Here is a 15,000-nt window from a genome sequence, read left to right as displayed (position 1 = left end):
ACATATTACGGCCAAACTGTTTAGCAAGTTCACTCACAGGGATGCCACGCTCATGTTTTTCAATTATTTCCTGCTTAATTTCTATAGAAAGCATTTCCTTTTACTTCGGGTGTCGAAAAAAACATTCGGGTGTAGAGTCGGAACGTGTTCGAATTGTACTTCGCGTGTCGAAAAATTCGGATACAACCGGTACGACGAAAATTGCTTACTTTGTGTGTCGAAATAAAATTCGGGTGTAGAGTAAAAAATTTGCTTGAATTTTACTTCGGATGTTGGAAAATTCGGACGTAGATACGTTCGGATGTAGAGGTTCCACTGTATATATATATATATATATATATATATATATATATATATATATATATATATATATATATATATATATATATATATATATATATATATACATATAGAGAGAGAGAGAGAGAGAGAGAGAGAGAGAGAGAATGTGTATGTGTAGTATAAATGTGTGTATGAGTGTATGTGCGTATATTTCCCTGATATTCGAAATAAGGTGACATTTTATTCCTTAATAAACACTTGATAATCGAATGTGTTAAAATTACAATCTTGAACATTGACCAATTTACTTATTACTTTAAATTTCAGGAAGGATATAGCGGTTCCATCATGAAAAATTGATGAGTCACTGAGATTATTGTAAAAATAAGTAATCATTGCAGAAATATTTACATTGCATAACATGTTCGAAAAGATATAACCCCGATCTTGACAAATGCACTTGAAGTATGAAAAACAGATACTGGAATTGGCCACGTCTAAAACAAGCCCTCTCCCCTAATCCATATCCCCTCATTGCACTTAACGACCTAAGTTTACAAGAGAACAAAGCCTTTCAAAATCGTCATCAAATGCCCACTGCTTCCGCTCTCTCTCTCTCTCTCTCTCTCTCTCTCTCTCTCTCTCTCTCTCTCTCTCTCTCTCTCTCTCAGAAATCTAAAGCAATATCGGGGCTGGGAAAAGATACTACTGTAAATTCGACCAAACAGTCCCTTTCCGCCACACGAAGTTATGACGGCAGTTTCGTTCCACCACAATTCTGGAGACCTCGCCTCGCTCAGTTAGGTGTGCACCGGTACGTGCCTCCATGCGTTCTCGAGTTTACTTCAGAGTAACTGCTCCGTGGCTTCCAACCACTAGTTAACTTTGTAATGAATTGCTTCCATGCTTCAAGTTTAAGCGTCGACTTTAACGTCTGCTGATTCATAACAAGAGAGATGTAGCACTTTCATCTGCATATTTTCGTTTTCAAGAGATTTCCTATGTGAAAATTGCTACCAATATTTTTGTCAATTGCTTGACTTCATTCATCTTCGCTTAAGTATTTGTTTTACTCTCCGTTTCCATGTGTGTGTGTGTGTGTGTGTGTGTGTGCCGGATTGTTTGTGCATTACTGTTTAACCCTCTCATGTTTTCGAGTCTATGCTTCTGTACGCGAGATTGTATATTTCCTAATATATGCATTGATTTTATCTACACTACTTATTAATCTTGCACTAAGACGACTAATCTAGTTTAAAAGTAAAAGAAAAAACTACGCTCTCAGATAGGATATTCATTGTCATAATCTATTTGTTTTTTCTTTTACTTTTCACCAACTCAGAATTATTTTTTTCCATCCTCTCTCTCCTTGTCTGTCTTTCTGTCTGTTTGTCACTCTAGTGCAAGCACTTTTCTTCTGTTGAGTAAAATATTCTCTAGACAAACTTCACATTTGTTAGGCATTCCCCTTCTCTCTCTCTCTCTCTCTCTCTCTCTCTCTCTCTCTCTCTCTCTCTCTCTCTCTCTCTCTCTCTCTCTCTCAATATTCAGTTTTAGCAAACTTTCAGCACTAAAATAAAATCCCAACTGTTTTGTTTATTTGCAGATCGTATTCCCACCCTCTGTAAATATGCAGACCAGAAACCCTTATTGATCATCGCTGTAAGTTATCTAGAGGCTGTTATGACAGTATTTCCCCCTTATAAACAATACACGGCATATCCTCCTGTTAATGAATATAGCTGTTATAAAAAAAAGAGAGAAAAAGAATTTGATGTGGGATACGAATAACCTTGAAAAAGAATGAAAAAGAAAGAAATATTGGAAAATATTTCTCGTCAGGAGCATTGGTATAACCAGGATACTCAGAAAATAATTATAAATAAGAGGAGGTATCTAAATAATGAAGAATGTGTAAACATAGAAAAAATAGGGCGTATCTCTCTTTAAAATCTTCTGAAATTGTTTGGATGTTAAGAGCAACCGTTGAAAACACAAATAATAATTTTGAAAGGCTTCTAGGTGAAGTGGTAGGGGAAATTTCACGCTTGGGGATTATGCCATCTTGCATGATCTCATTTCATGACGAGATGAGCTTCTTTTGTACACGATGAAGAATTTTAGAACGGATTTTGGAGGACGCTTTTTTGCTTATTAAGGCACAGTTGGGGAGTTTAATTCTCGATACACAGATTTTATTCTAGATTTTCAGAATTTCTTTCCAGTTTCGGTGGTATGGAATTGTCCTATCTTATTCAGACTTCCGTTACAGTTTAATATTCAATGAAGTGATTTAATTCTAGATTCTGAGATTATTCCCGTTCCAATGGCCCTGGCTTACGAAGACATCAGTTGGAAAGTTTAATTTCTTTTGTACTGATTTCAGTCAGGATTTTGAGATTTTTTTTTCTTGTACCAATGAGATGAAATTGTCCTCTTTAGTATGAAAACGATCTTTAGCTTGCTATGATTTCAGTGGAAAAGTTGGTTCCTATTAGTTATTTCTTTCCTGTAATGTAATGGGGTTACCATTACTGTTTTCATTTCAAGGTATCAATAAAATTAATTTTTCTCTCTTCCATTCACATGAAATTATCACCGAGATTAATAATTTCCAAGTAGACAGGTGAATCTCCACACACGCCAAAAATAAAATACGTTGGACATTTGTTTTAATTACCACGTCAGTCTTAAAATGACCCTCTACAGGAATTGCACAGAGATAATCTGTCACTTACATTTCGATTTGAAAAAATAAAGTATATCAGAACATTTTCTCACTTTTCTGCAAAGCTTGTTCGATACCTATTTACACTTGCATTCGCAACACAAAAGCACGAACGCTAATTTGAACGTGACTTTGAAGACATAAGCCATGAATTATGTACCTAATATCAAGTTGACCATTTTGGATCGCAAACATGATGGGAAAACTGATAACGATGGTATTTTTAGGATAGTTATGCTGTAATAGACTTGTAAGTTAAAGGAAATTGAAAAAGGTCTTCATACCCTCAACCTCCCCCCCCCCCATCTCTCTCTCTCTCTCTCTCTCTCTCTCTCTCTCTCTCTCTCTCTCTCTCTCTCTCTCTCTCTCTCTCTCACACACAAACAAAATCCCTTCCCATCCCAAAAGGGCTCGCGCGAAATAGTACTTATTATCCTCGTGTCACCAGCAATATACCAAGTAAGAATACCAGAAAGAAGGGTATTGTGAATGAAAAACATGCTCTTAATTTCTTACTTTTATGAATATCATTACCAATGAAAAGAAACAGTGATATCATATTTGATTTCCAATTCGACTCTAGTCATACAGACTTACTGAATACTCGTTAACAATTTAACACCCTCTGCCGTCTTTCAATGTAAGGCCTAAAGCGTAAAGTGTGTATAAGTGTGATTCTATATACACACACAAACTCATATATATATATATATATATATAATATATATATATATATATATATATATATATATATATATATATATATATATATATATATATATACGAAAAACTGTATCTATATTACATTTTTCATTTTTTTTTATTTTTCTGGTTTCCTTGTATTTTGACTGAAAATAATATTCACGTCAATTTATAAGAATATTAGCCACTTGTGTTCACCGTGAAGAGTGGAAGGAATCTGCCCCGTCTTGGATAACCTTCGCCAAGGTAAACAGTAGTTTTAAGCGGCGGTGGCGATAAAACGCGTAACTAGCATTCAAGGTAGTAACGCTCATTAAGGTATATAAATGGTGTCTCGAACTATTTAAAGCACACAGCAAGGCTTATGCAATTAATTAAATAATAAGATCCTTTAATCTTACTGCGTATCAGTCAAAATACAAGGAAACCAGAAAAATAAAAAAAAATTGAAAAATGTACTATAGATACAGTTTTTCGTATACTCCCCACAAAACATTAAATTATTGAATAATTTAATCATAAATACCAATTAATTCAATACCCGAGCGACAACAAACAAATTGCCTTAAAGCTAAAAACCATAACCAAAAGTTTACAAGATCAACTACTCGAAACCTAAGAGTTTCCTATTTTTCCGTTTACACCTTTCAGCAGCAACTCTAGGTTTACATGCGCGTCGAGTCTGACCCTGCAAATTATCATCAATAGGCTTCTCAGCAACACTGTTTTGCTCAATTTGGTTCTCAGGCCTTAAAAGAAATATAAGGTTAGAAACGTGTCTCTTAGTAATTTCTCTTGTCTTGCCCTTCAACACAACAGCACCAGTAACTTCTCCAATATCATTGGCAGTCACTTCCTTAACCAAACCCATAGGATACTGGTTAGGCTTACAATAGAGTTCTTTTATTAAAACAATATCATTCTTCTGTAAAGAGGTATGTTTAACAGGAAGGTATCTGTTCTTTTTGTCAACAGCTTGCTGAGTTAATGTAGCCAGGAACTCCGAATGATACAAATCCACAAGATTATTCCTAACCTTTCTCAAATGAGAAAAGCAGTTTTTAATTTTGCTTGACTTGTTAAGAGTATAGGTGGGATCATCTGCAATCTCTGGTATCCTCTGTAAATCGGGAATTATATTAACAGAAGTAAGGTCATAGCCACGAATCAAGCTCTCAGGGGTAATAGGCTGAGGAACTGATGCGTCTAAATTTTCCCCACGCAAAGCCTCTTTGAAAGCAATAGGCCTTCTGTTCACTAAATGTACAGTCTGAGCAATCAAAAATTCAAAGTCCCTTACCTTCAGTACATTATTTTTTATAGAACCATAGACGAGCTTCTTGGTCATCTTAACACAAGTCTCTACCATCGATCCAAGTTGGCTCTGGCCTTTGAAAAAAAGTTCAAACTGAATCGGTTTGACTCCATTTTCCTCCAAATACAGCTTGACCTCGGGATCCCTTAGAAAGTCCATGATGATGTTGGCTCCAGCTACTAGTTGAGTGCCCATGTCAGAAATGCATAACTCTGGCAAACCAAACTCAAAACAATGTAACTGGAAGGCTCTTAAGAACTCCTTTACCGACAAGTCATAGCAAAGTTTTAAATTAATTGCCCTACTCCAATTACAAGTTATACATAATAACCAGACTTTAACCTTTTGACTGTTAATATGCACAAAATATGGACCCATATAATCCATAAAAATATACCTGAAAGGAATTTCTGGTGCATTAATTCTGAAATCTCTGTAAGAGTTCTGGTTAAGCTTGATAGCCCTTTCATTAAAACGTCGACACACAACACAAGACTTCAACACCTTTTTAACTGTAGAATAAGACTTAGACATCCAAAACATTTTACGCATCTCTGACAAGACAGAATACACACCTGCATGAGCAAACCGTTCATGATAATCTCTGATAATCAATGTAGTTAAAGTACTATCCTTAGACAACAAAATAGGAAACTTATACCTCCCTTCATCTTTAAGTCTGGACAGCTTATTTCGTACTCTTAACAGTCCTTCTCTGTCAATATAAATATTAAGTTGTCCAACTATTCTTGGCACGTCCTTAAGTAAACGTTCACTAGAGTTAAAATATTCAAGTTCTTCAGCAAAATAACATCCCTGGTCCCTGGACAGCAACAATCTACTAGCCTCTGCAAAAAAAATATGATCACTGCGAAAAGCCTTTAAATGGTTAAATTTGTCAGGATCCCTAGCCATCACCTTAATTTTCAGCTTATTGACAAACAATAAAACATTGCGATAAATCAAAATCAATCTATGAAAGCTAGAAACTCTTGAAGTCATCTGAAAATGTTCAATTTCTATATCCTTACTACTAATGTAGGCACCCAAACTGTTTACTGGTATCTGAATATCCATTTTGGGATCTGGTACCACAAACTCCAAAGTATCCTTACTATGTTCCATTCTTGGAGCATTTACAAGGTCTGGACCTGTAAGGTAGTTAGTTTTCATGAGTGATTTATAAGAGAGACAACGTGTAATACAATCCCCGGGATTTTCTTCTCCAGATACAAACGAAAATATAACTGGGTGTTTTAAGCACAGTTCACTAATCTCGTGTAACCTGTTTTTCACAAACACAGAACATTTCTGTAGTTTATCAAGATTGTGAGTGTGCGAATATATCCAAGATAAAGCTACAAGGCTATCTGAATAAACCCTTAATTCCTGAATCTTAATAGGTTTAATGCAAGAGGGACCCGATATTTCTTTGTATAAATCTAAGAGACATTCCACTGCTAAGGCAATACTTTGTAGTTCAAGGGAAGGCATACTTTTAGATTGAAGGTTTTTTCCTACCATACGATTTTTTGCAAAAGCAAAACTTAGCTTACCTGTGGAAATACACTGTATGTATATCACTACTCCAAATATACATTTGCTACTGTCAGAATAAGCTATCAGCTTGTAAGTGTCATCTCTGCTTCCCGCAAACCTAGGAACTTTGATGACAGGAGCAGCATTTGCTTGCTTAGCAATATTTTGCCATTCTCTCGAACGTTCTTTATCCAGTGCTTGATCCCAACTCAAGTGTTGATCACATTGTAATCTGTGTACGAAGAGCCTGCTTCTATTAAGTAAAGGGCCATTAAAGATCATACTGCGACGCAATAGTACGTAAAACTTCCCTCTTGGTATTGGCCTTAATGTCAAGATTTATGGGCTTGGTGGATAAACAGTCCTTTTCCCGATCCCACACTAAACCAAGCAACTTTACGTTCCTATCAGTCTTAACCTCATTCTCTGAATCTATGATTTCTTGCAAATTAGAATCATTTGTTATGAACTGTTGTAACCTAAAATGGTAGGGTTCAAAAATACCTTTAACCTGTTTATAGGCCCATTCAAGTTCAGCAGAAGAATCAAAAGCAATGGCACAGTTGTCCATATAACTCAACTGATATATCAGTTTTTTGAGTTCGACCAGAGACTTACTTTCATCATCAATATCGAGGATCAAAATCTTATACAAAGCTAACATTAGCAGTGCTGGACTACATCTTAATCCAAAACTTAGCCTAACATTCTTAAAAGCTACAATAGTATAGTCTTTCTTTTCTACATCACGGAACCATAAACAAAGTAACCTGTTACTGTCCACGTCGTTTAAAGATAAATTATTAAAGGCCTGACAAATATCGAAACAGCAAATTAAATCCAAACCTCAGATGCAATAATGCTGCTACAATCTTTTGATTTAAAGTAGGGCCTGGAAAAATGGCTTGGTTGTGACTAATTGTTAGTCCCCCACCCTTACTCTTTTGGCAAAGATTAGAGAGGGACACAACTCTACATTTAGTAGTTTCCCTGTTCAATTTAAATACACCCATGTGGGGAAGGAAACTGTGACTTGGGTGTTCTTCTAGGAACTGGGGAAGATTGTCAATTCTCTGAATTATTCCACTCTTTAACTGGTCTTTAAATACTTTGTCCATAAGGGATAATTTATTTTCGTCTTTTTGAAGTTTCTTCAAATTAGATTTTAACACCATTAAAGCCAACTCATAATTTGTACCCAATAGATGAGCCACCTTAAAATTCCACAAAAGAGGGACTACAATCCTACCATCACCATCTCTTACCATATTATCAAGGGCATACTTTACTAGCTTGTTATTAAGCTCTGAATCTTCAGCTTCTGGGCCTCCGTTACTCATGTTCGTGTACCTGGAACAATTCTCCTCCAAAACATGGTTTAATGCTTTTTCAAGCTGAGATTCTATAAGGTTTCCCTTCTCGTCCAATATGGAAAATTCTGTAGGGAGTAAACTTTCTTCAATGGTAAGGTCAGATAAAAGACAACTGTTAATATTCATATCAATATTGAACTCTGGAACTGTAGCCATATTACCACTACTAACTTTATATGGTAAATAAGGAAAATATTGAAGGAGTTGGTCTGTATTACCCTGCAATAATATCCCTGCCTGGGTTTCAGCATAAACTGAAGTTCTATTTAACCCAAATAAAATCTCATTCTGAGGTAAGCAGTGGCATGACTTTGACCCTAGAATGAAGTCGACATTATCAATAAAGTTATCATGACATGAAAGGTTCTTATCAGCTAACATGTAACCTCTGTCTTTGAATCCTTGTACAACTTTACCCAATTGAGGAAGCTTCAATGAAATACTTATACTTGGAATGCATAAAGCCTTAACTACTTTAACAACCCCATTAATTTCAACATTGGCTTCTACCAACCTGGTTAAATATTTCCGAGAAGAATTTATACCATTCAAAGTTAATGATACATTATCCCTGATCACCTTAAGGTTCAGGTTTTCAGCCACTGTACTGGAAATAAAATTAGATTGACAGCCACTATCTTTAAGGCCTCTAATCAACAGTTTACCCTCAATATTACATGTAAATGTAGGTAAAATGGACTCTACATCAGAGTCTACCTGAAAAGCTTCAGTTACATTAACAACACTACTATTGGTTTGCTTACGAGATTTTTCATCCTTTTTAGGCATACTCTTTTCACTTTTTGAGCTAGACTGAAAAGACTTAATATCCTGTTTAACATTATCATCTAATTTCAGACACAAAAAATTAAAATGCCAATCTCCACAGTGTTTACAGCGACTATGAAATCTATACCTACAAGCGTTACTCTCATGATTCAAATTTGAACACTTAATGCAGCCTCGTAGGTTTTCAAGTTTATCAAGCTTAGAACTGGGTGAACAATATTTTGTACACTTAAAAATTGGATGATTTGCTTCAGTGCCATCAAGTTTAGTACAAATACTGCAAGGCTTGAAGGTTTTTGACTTACCTGTTTCAGGTTTTATATTAATGGCCATAGCAGAAGCGGCATTGTCAGCAGAAATTTGATTAGTTTCCTTTGGGGCCACATTCTTGCGATTGGGTTTTCCCTGCCTTTGGCGTGCCAAATACCGCTCAGTAGCTTCAAAATAATTTTGTAGAATATCACTCAATTTTGGTTTATGATTATTAGTAATTTGGATAAAGTGATTCCTAAAGGATATATTCATTCCTTCCCAAATGAAATATTGAAGCACTGAGTCAATATCAATCTGTAGCTTTCGTACCCTTTCAACAATTAAACGAACTCTGGAAATGAAATCATACGGGTCAGCACTATCATTAAGCCTAAGTTCCGACAATTGTTTCAGAATATTGAATTTCTGAGTAACACTCGATGCAAAAGCTTTAATTAACAAGTCCTTGGCAAAAGAATAACCTCGCTTATCAGCCTCTAAAGAGTTTAATAAAATGAGTGCCCTACCAGTAATCTGCTGTTTTAACAAAAGCAGTTTGTCATACTCTGGATAGTTAAATTTACTAATAGTGTCTTCAAATTCACAAAGAAACCTATCCAAGTCTTCATCCTCAGAGCTACCATACGTAGGAAGGGGAGCAACTGGACTCTTGAGCAAACTACGAGCTGCACTTTGATCACTAGTAGATGGCACAGATGACTTACCATTCGAAGAATCAACAGCCAATAAACATTCTAAAAGCTTGTCTTCATAATTATGACACATCTGTAACTCTTGCTCAGACTTTGCTTCCTCCTCCTCTGTACTCCACTGTTCATATTTCAGTGATAAAATCTGTTTATCTAAATCCTCCAACCTGTGCATCCAATTCTCAAACTGCAACTTTAATTTACCCTTTTCTGCTAAAGACATAGAAGGAAACGTAAAAATGTTACGATGATTCTCGGTAATACACTTTCGTATATACTTACGAGAATTAACAAGCACTTTAAGTTGACTAGACATTGTGAAAAGGAAAAATCGAACAAAATTAATTGGAAATAAAGGTCTAATACCAAAAATATCACGACACTGAAAACGACCCGAGCCAAAAATCGCTCAAAAAATGTAATAAGCTAAAAAATATCGAAATATTCACTTTCATCCCTAACTTACGCAAAAACATCTGGTCGGAAAACTGAACAAATTCATCAATCCTGTCACGGTCGCCATATTCGAAAATAATAGAGAGATGTAAAAAAATACGAATGCAAAAAATTCAAGCATTTACTAGGTGAATCTGAAGCAACACTTTCAGCAAGGTAAAAAGCTATCTTGAACTATTACATTCCCAGGAAGACAACGAAGCCGCCCAGATGTTTGGTACCCTAGGCACTGGTTACCAAATCCCCCTACACTTCGAATACCTCGAATCCTAAAAAAACAAAAGAAAGCTGTCAATCAACGAGACAAAATTCAATATCTGTGACAAGACAAATAGTACTTATTATCCTCGTGTCACCAGCAATATACCAAGTAAGAATACCAGAAAGAAGGGTATTGTGAATGAAAAACATGCTCTTAATTTCTTACTTTTATGAATATCATTACCAATGAAAAGAAACAGTGATATCATATTTGATTTCCAATTCGACTCTAGTCATACAGACTTACACCCTCTGCCGTCTTTCAATGTAAGGCCTAAAGCGTAAAGTGTGTATAAGTGTGATTCTATATACACACAAACTCATATATATATATATATATATATATATATATATATATATATATATATATATATATATATATATAAATTATATATATATATATATATATATATATATATATATATATATATATATATATATATATATATATATATATATATATATATATATATATATATATATATATATATATATATATATATATATATATATATATATATATATATATGGGCTAGGATGAGAGAAAGTACTTGGTACCCCAAAACGATGTTGTCAGCACTTCTTAACCGTGGTTAGGGACAGCAGATCTGGAGAGGGCCACTATGCAAACATCAGCAGTTTTGTAATGACATGTTTGTGTCCTTAAAAATGACTGAGGCAGAAGGGAACGAAAGGCATCAGTAGGTACCAGAAAGTGCATCTTAGATCCTGAATCATGCAAAACGATATTAGTTAATGGGTAGGTTACTACCACAGCTGATGGCCTACTTACTCGTTTTTCAACCACTGATATCTTGTCGCATATATCTTAGCAACAGCGCCGAATCTGGAGTAGTAGTAACACAACTGACAGTGAGGGGAATAACCCAGTGGCTGTTGAGGGTGCTGGTTGGTGTGTGGGCATGGGGTGGAATAGGTAGGTGGTGGATGGCTTCATCACTGACCAGGCTTGTCGTGAGTTTGGAGTCAGTGTCCTACAACATTTATCTCTGCTTCTGTCAGTGTTGTATGGTTGTCCCCTTGGTCAGGAGTAGAGTTTCTGATGGAGTTCTTGACGATGGGAAGTTGGCTGTCCATGAGTGCATTTAATCTGACCGTCATGGGCAAGGTGTCAACATAGGGAAGGGCAGCTCGCACCGGTTCCAGCAGGTGGTGTGGGCACGAAGTAAGTTCACTTTTTGAGAAGAATTGTTGGGAGTAGGCTCAAGGCAAGCAATACTGATAATTTCTCCAAAGACCATCAATGCCCTTTGATCTCCTAATAGTTGCTGAGAGAGCTAAAAATCTTATGTACATGGGCAGCTGGCAATGGTGGGTACTGCGCCAGGAGGAATGATTTGAGGGCATCATATTCTATGTGGGTGTCCCTTTGCTCGCAAACACAGTCAGAAATTTTTTGCTAGATGTTGTCTGGGATCACAACGAGGCCGTAGTAGGCTTTGGTACTTCAGTGGATTACGGCTTTGATGAGGAATTGAATCTTAGCACACTGAAACATGGCAAACATGTCCCTGGTGGCGAAGGAACCTCACCGTGACAACATGAACAGAGGAGTCTGGGTTGGTGGTGGGCATCGTCAAAGGATATGGGAGATGAAGTGGCGAGCTGCGAGGCGAGTTGGGTGTTCAAATCACTTCATAGGTCACCAATTTGACGGGAGTAGAGGAATAGTTAATACAAAGGGCAGCTTCCAAAGAACTAACTTTATTTACATATAACACAGATATTCTTAAGCCCCAAAGCAGTCACATCTTTGTTGATAAGTTTGTTGGCATAGAAAATAGATAACATGCCAATGAAATGATGATAGAGTTTAAATTAGTTTGCTACATTCTTTGGGGTCCTATAACGGTTTTAGTATCGAAAAAAAAGTTTTTAAGGGATTCTTCTTCTTTTGTATGAGGTTTTCTTGCAGCACTTGCATTGCAACTTAATAAAGCACTTGATAATTTTTAAAAAATTTAGGAATAGCATATAATGATAAAGAATTCAGTTTGAAGAGGGCACATTTCTTCTGTTTTTGCCTTTGTTATTTCCTCTTTCGAGAAACTTTAGTGATCTGGAAATCCTGCATTTTCCCATTACAATATGGAATAATTAGTATAGTTAAAAAAAAAAAAAAAAAAAAAAAAAAAAAAAAACACGCCCTGAAATCAGTAGTAAGATTCTGGCAGTTCATAGTTACTTTAAAAAAATCTGTAATACTTAAGGTAATACATGGAAATAAATCAATATTTGAATAATCGAGGATTTTTTTTGTTTTATCTCTTTCAGGTCCCCATTCTCTTTCTTAACTAAAACCTTTTAAAAATTCAAATATTGTCATCAGAATCTTCAAAATTTCTGCCCACAGTTTTCCAAACAATGGAACTTTCCGAAAATTTACTTCTCCCAATAGAGATTTTATTAGCGTTTTATAAAAAAAACCACACACATCTAAGTGCGCTCACACACAAATATGTATATATATATATATATATATATATATATATATATATATATATATATATATATATATATATATATATATATATATATATATATATATATATATATATATATACCTTATAATGATCTCTTCCTACGCCTATTGACTCAAAGGGCCTCGGTTAAATTTAGTCAGTCGTCTCTATCTTGAGGTTCTTATTCAATAATTATCCATTCACCATCTCCTACTTCGCGCTTCATAGACCTCAACCATGTAGACTTGTGTCTTCTAACTCTTCTAGTGTCTTGTGGAGCTCAGCAGAACGTTTGGTGCACTAATCTCTTTTGGGGAGTGCAAAGAGCTTGCCAAAACCATATCCATCTACCCCTCACCATGACCTCATCCACAGAAGACACTTGAGTAATCTCTCTCTTATAGACTCATTTCTAATCCTGTCCTGCCATTTAACTTCCATTACCCTTCTGAGGGCTTTATTCTCAAATCTACTATATCTACTGGAGATTATTTCATTGGACAATAATATGGTCTAATTTTCATATGTAATTTCAGGTGATTTGATTTCCAAATTTTACTTAAGTTTGCCTTTGTCTGATTTGCTTTTTAAATTTTTCACTAAACTCTAATTCTAAAGACCCTGTATTGGAGATCATAGTTCTTAAATATTTAAATCATTCTACCTCATTAATCATTTCTCCTTCCAATGATATTTCATCTTCCATTGCACACTCTGTTCTCATCATCTCTGTCTTTTTTCTATTTATCTTTAGCAATTCCTCGTATGATATTTCATGCCTTCCGGTAAGCAAGCTTCACAAATCCTGTAGTGATATGCTAATGTCAAAAAAAAAAAAAACAGGAATAACTGGTTATAATATTTAGACAGTGAAGCAGATGAGGCTGAGAAATTTATGAATTCAGGATGTGGCTATGGTGTAAGAAATGCTCATAGAATTATTAATGAAATCACGACTGGGGCAAAGAAGAAGTAGCATATCCCCATCACAAAGTGAGTTTGTTCTATTATAGCAACAGAAGATGAAGAAAGACAACGTTGGATAGAATACTCTAGTGAGGTTATGAATAGAATATATGAAGGAATAATTTGATTGAGATACGGGAAGTCGAATCTATCCTAAAAAATAAAGAGAGGGAAAGCCCCAGTATATATATATATATATATATATATATATATATATATATATATATATATATATATATATATATATATATATATATATATATATATATATATTATATATATATATATATATATATATATATATATATATATATATATATATATATATATATATATATATATATATATATATATATATATATATATATATATATAAATATATATATATATATATATATATATATATATATATATATATATATATATATATATATATATATATATATGATAAATTTTGCACATTTTTACGTGTTTTTCATATTCAAATAAGCCATATATATTTTTGATATATTAATGTCTGGATTCTCTTAACGACCTCGGGATCAGAGCCCCAGGCGAAATCACACAAAGACAAGAGCTTGGCTCCGGCCGGGAATCGAACCCTGGTCGGCAAGCTTATATAGACAGTGACTAACCCATTCGGCCACAAAGAAAGATAAAAGTCAATGACAATTCTACTGTACTTATACCTGTCGAATTCAGGTATTTTGTACTTAGAATTAAAATCAACCTATCTTCACCATCGTAGCTAATTGGTAGTTTGTTACTTGGCATTCAATTAATGATAAATTTTGCACATTTTTACGTGTTTTTCATATTCAAATAAGCCATATATATTTTTGATATATTAATGTCTGGATTCTCTTAACGACCTCGGGATCAGAGCCCCAGGCGAAATCACACAAAGACAAGAGCTTGGCTCTGGCCGGGAATCGAACCCTGGTCGGCAAGCTTATATAGACAGTGACTAACCCATTCAACGACGAAGAAAGATAAAAGTCAATGACAATTCTACTGTACTTATACCTGTCGAATTCAGGTATTTTGTACTTAGAATTGAAATCAACCCATCTTCACCATCGTAGCTAATTGGTAGTTTGTTACTTGGCATTCAATTAATGATAAATTTTGCACATTTTTACGT

This window comes from Palaemon carinicauda, chromosome 12 (assembly GCF_036898095.1).
Source record: "Palaemon carinicauda isolate YSFRI2023 chromosome 12, ASM3689809v2, whole genome shotgun sequence".
Lineage (NCBI taxonomy): Eukaryota > Metazoa > Arthropoda > Malacostraca > Decapoda > Palaemonidae > Palaemon > Palaemon carinicauda.
Note: the sequence above shows the minus strand (reverse complement) of the source record.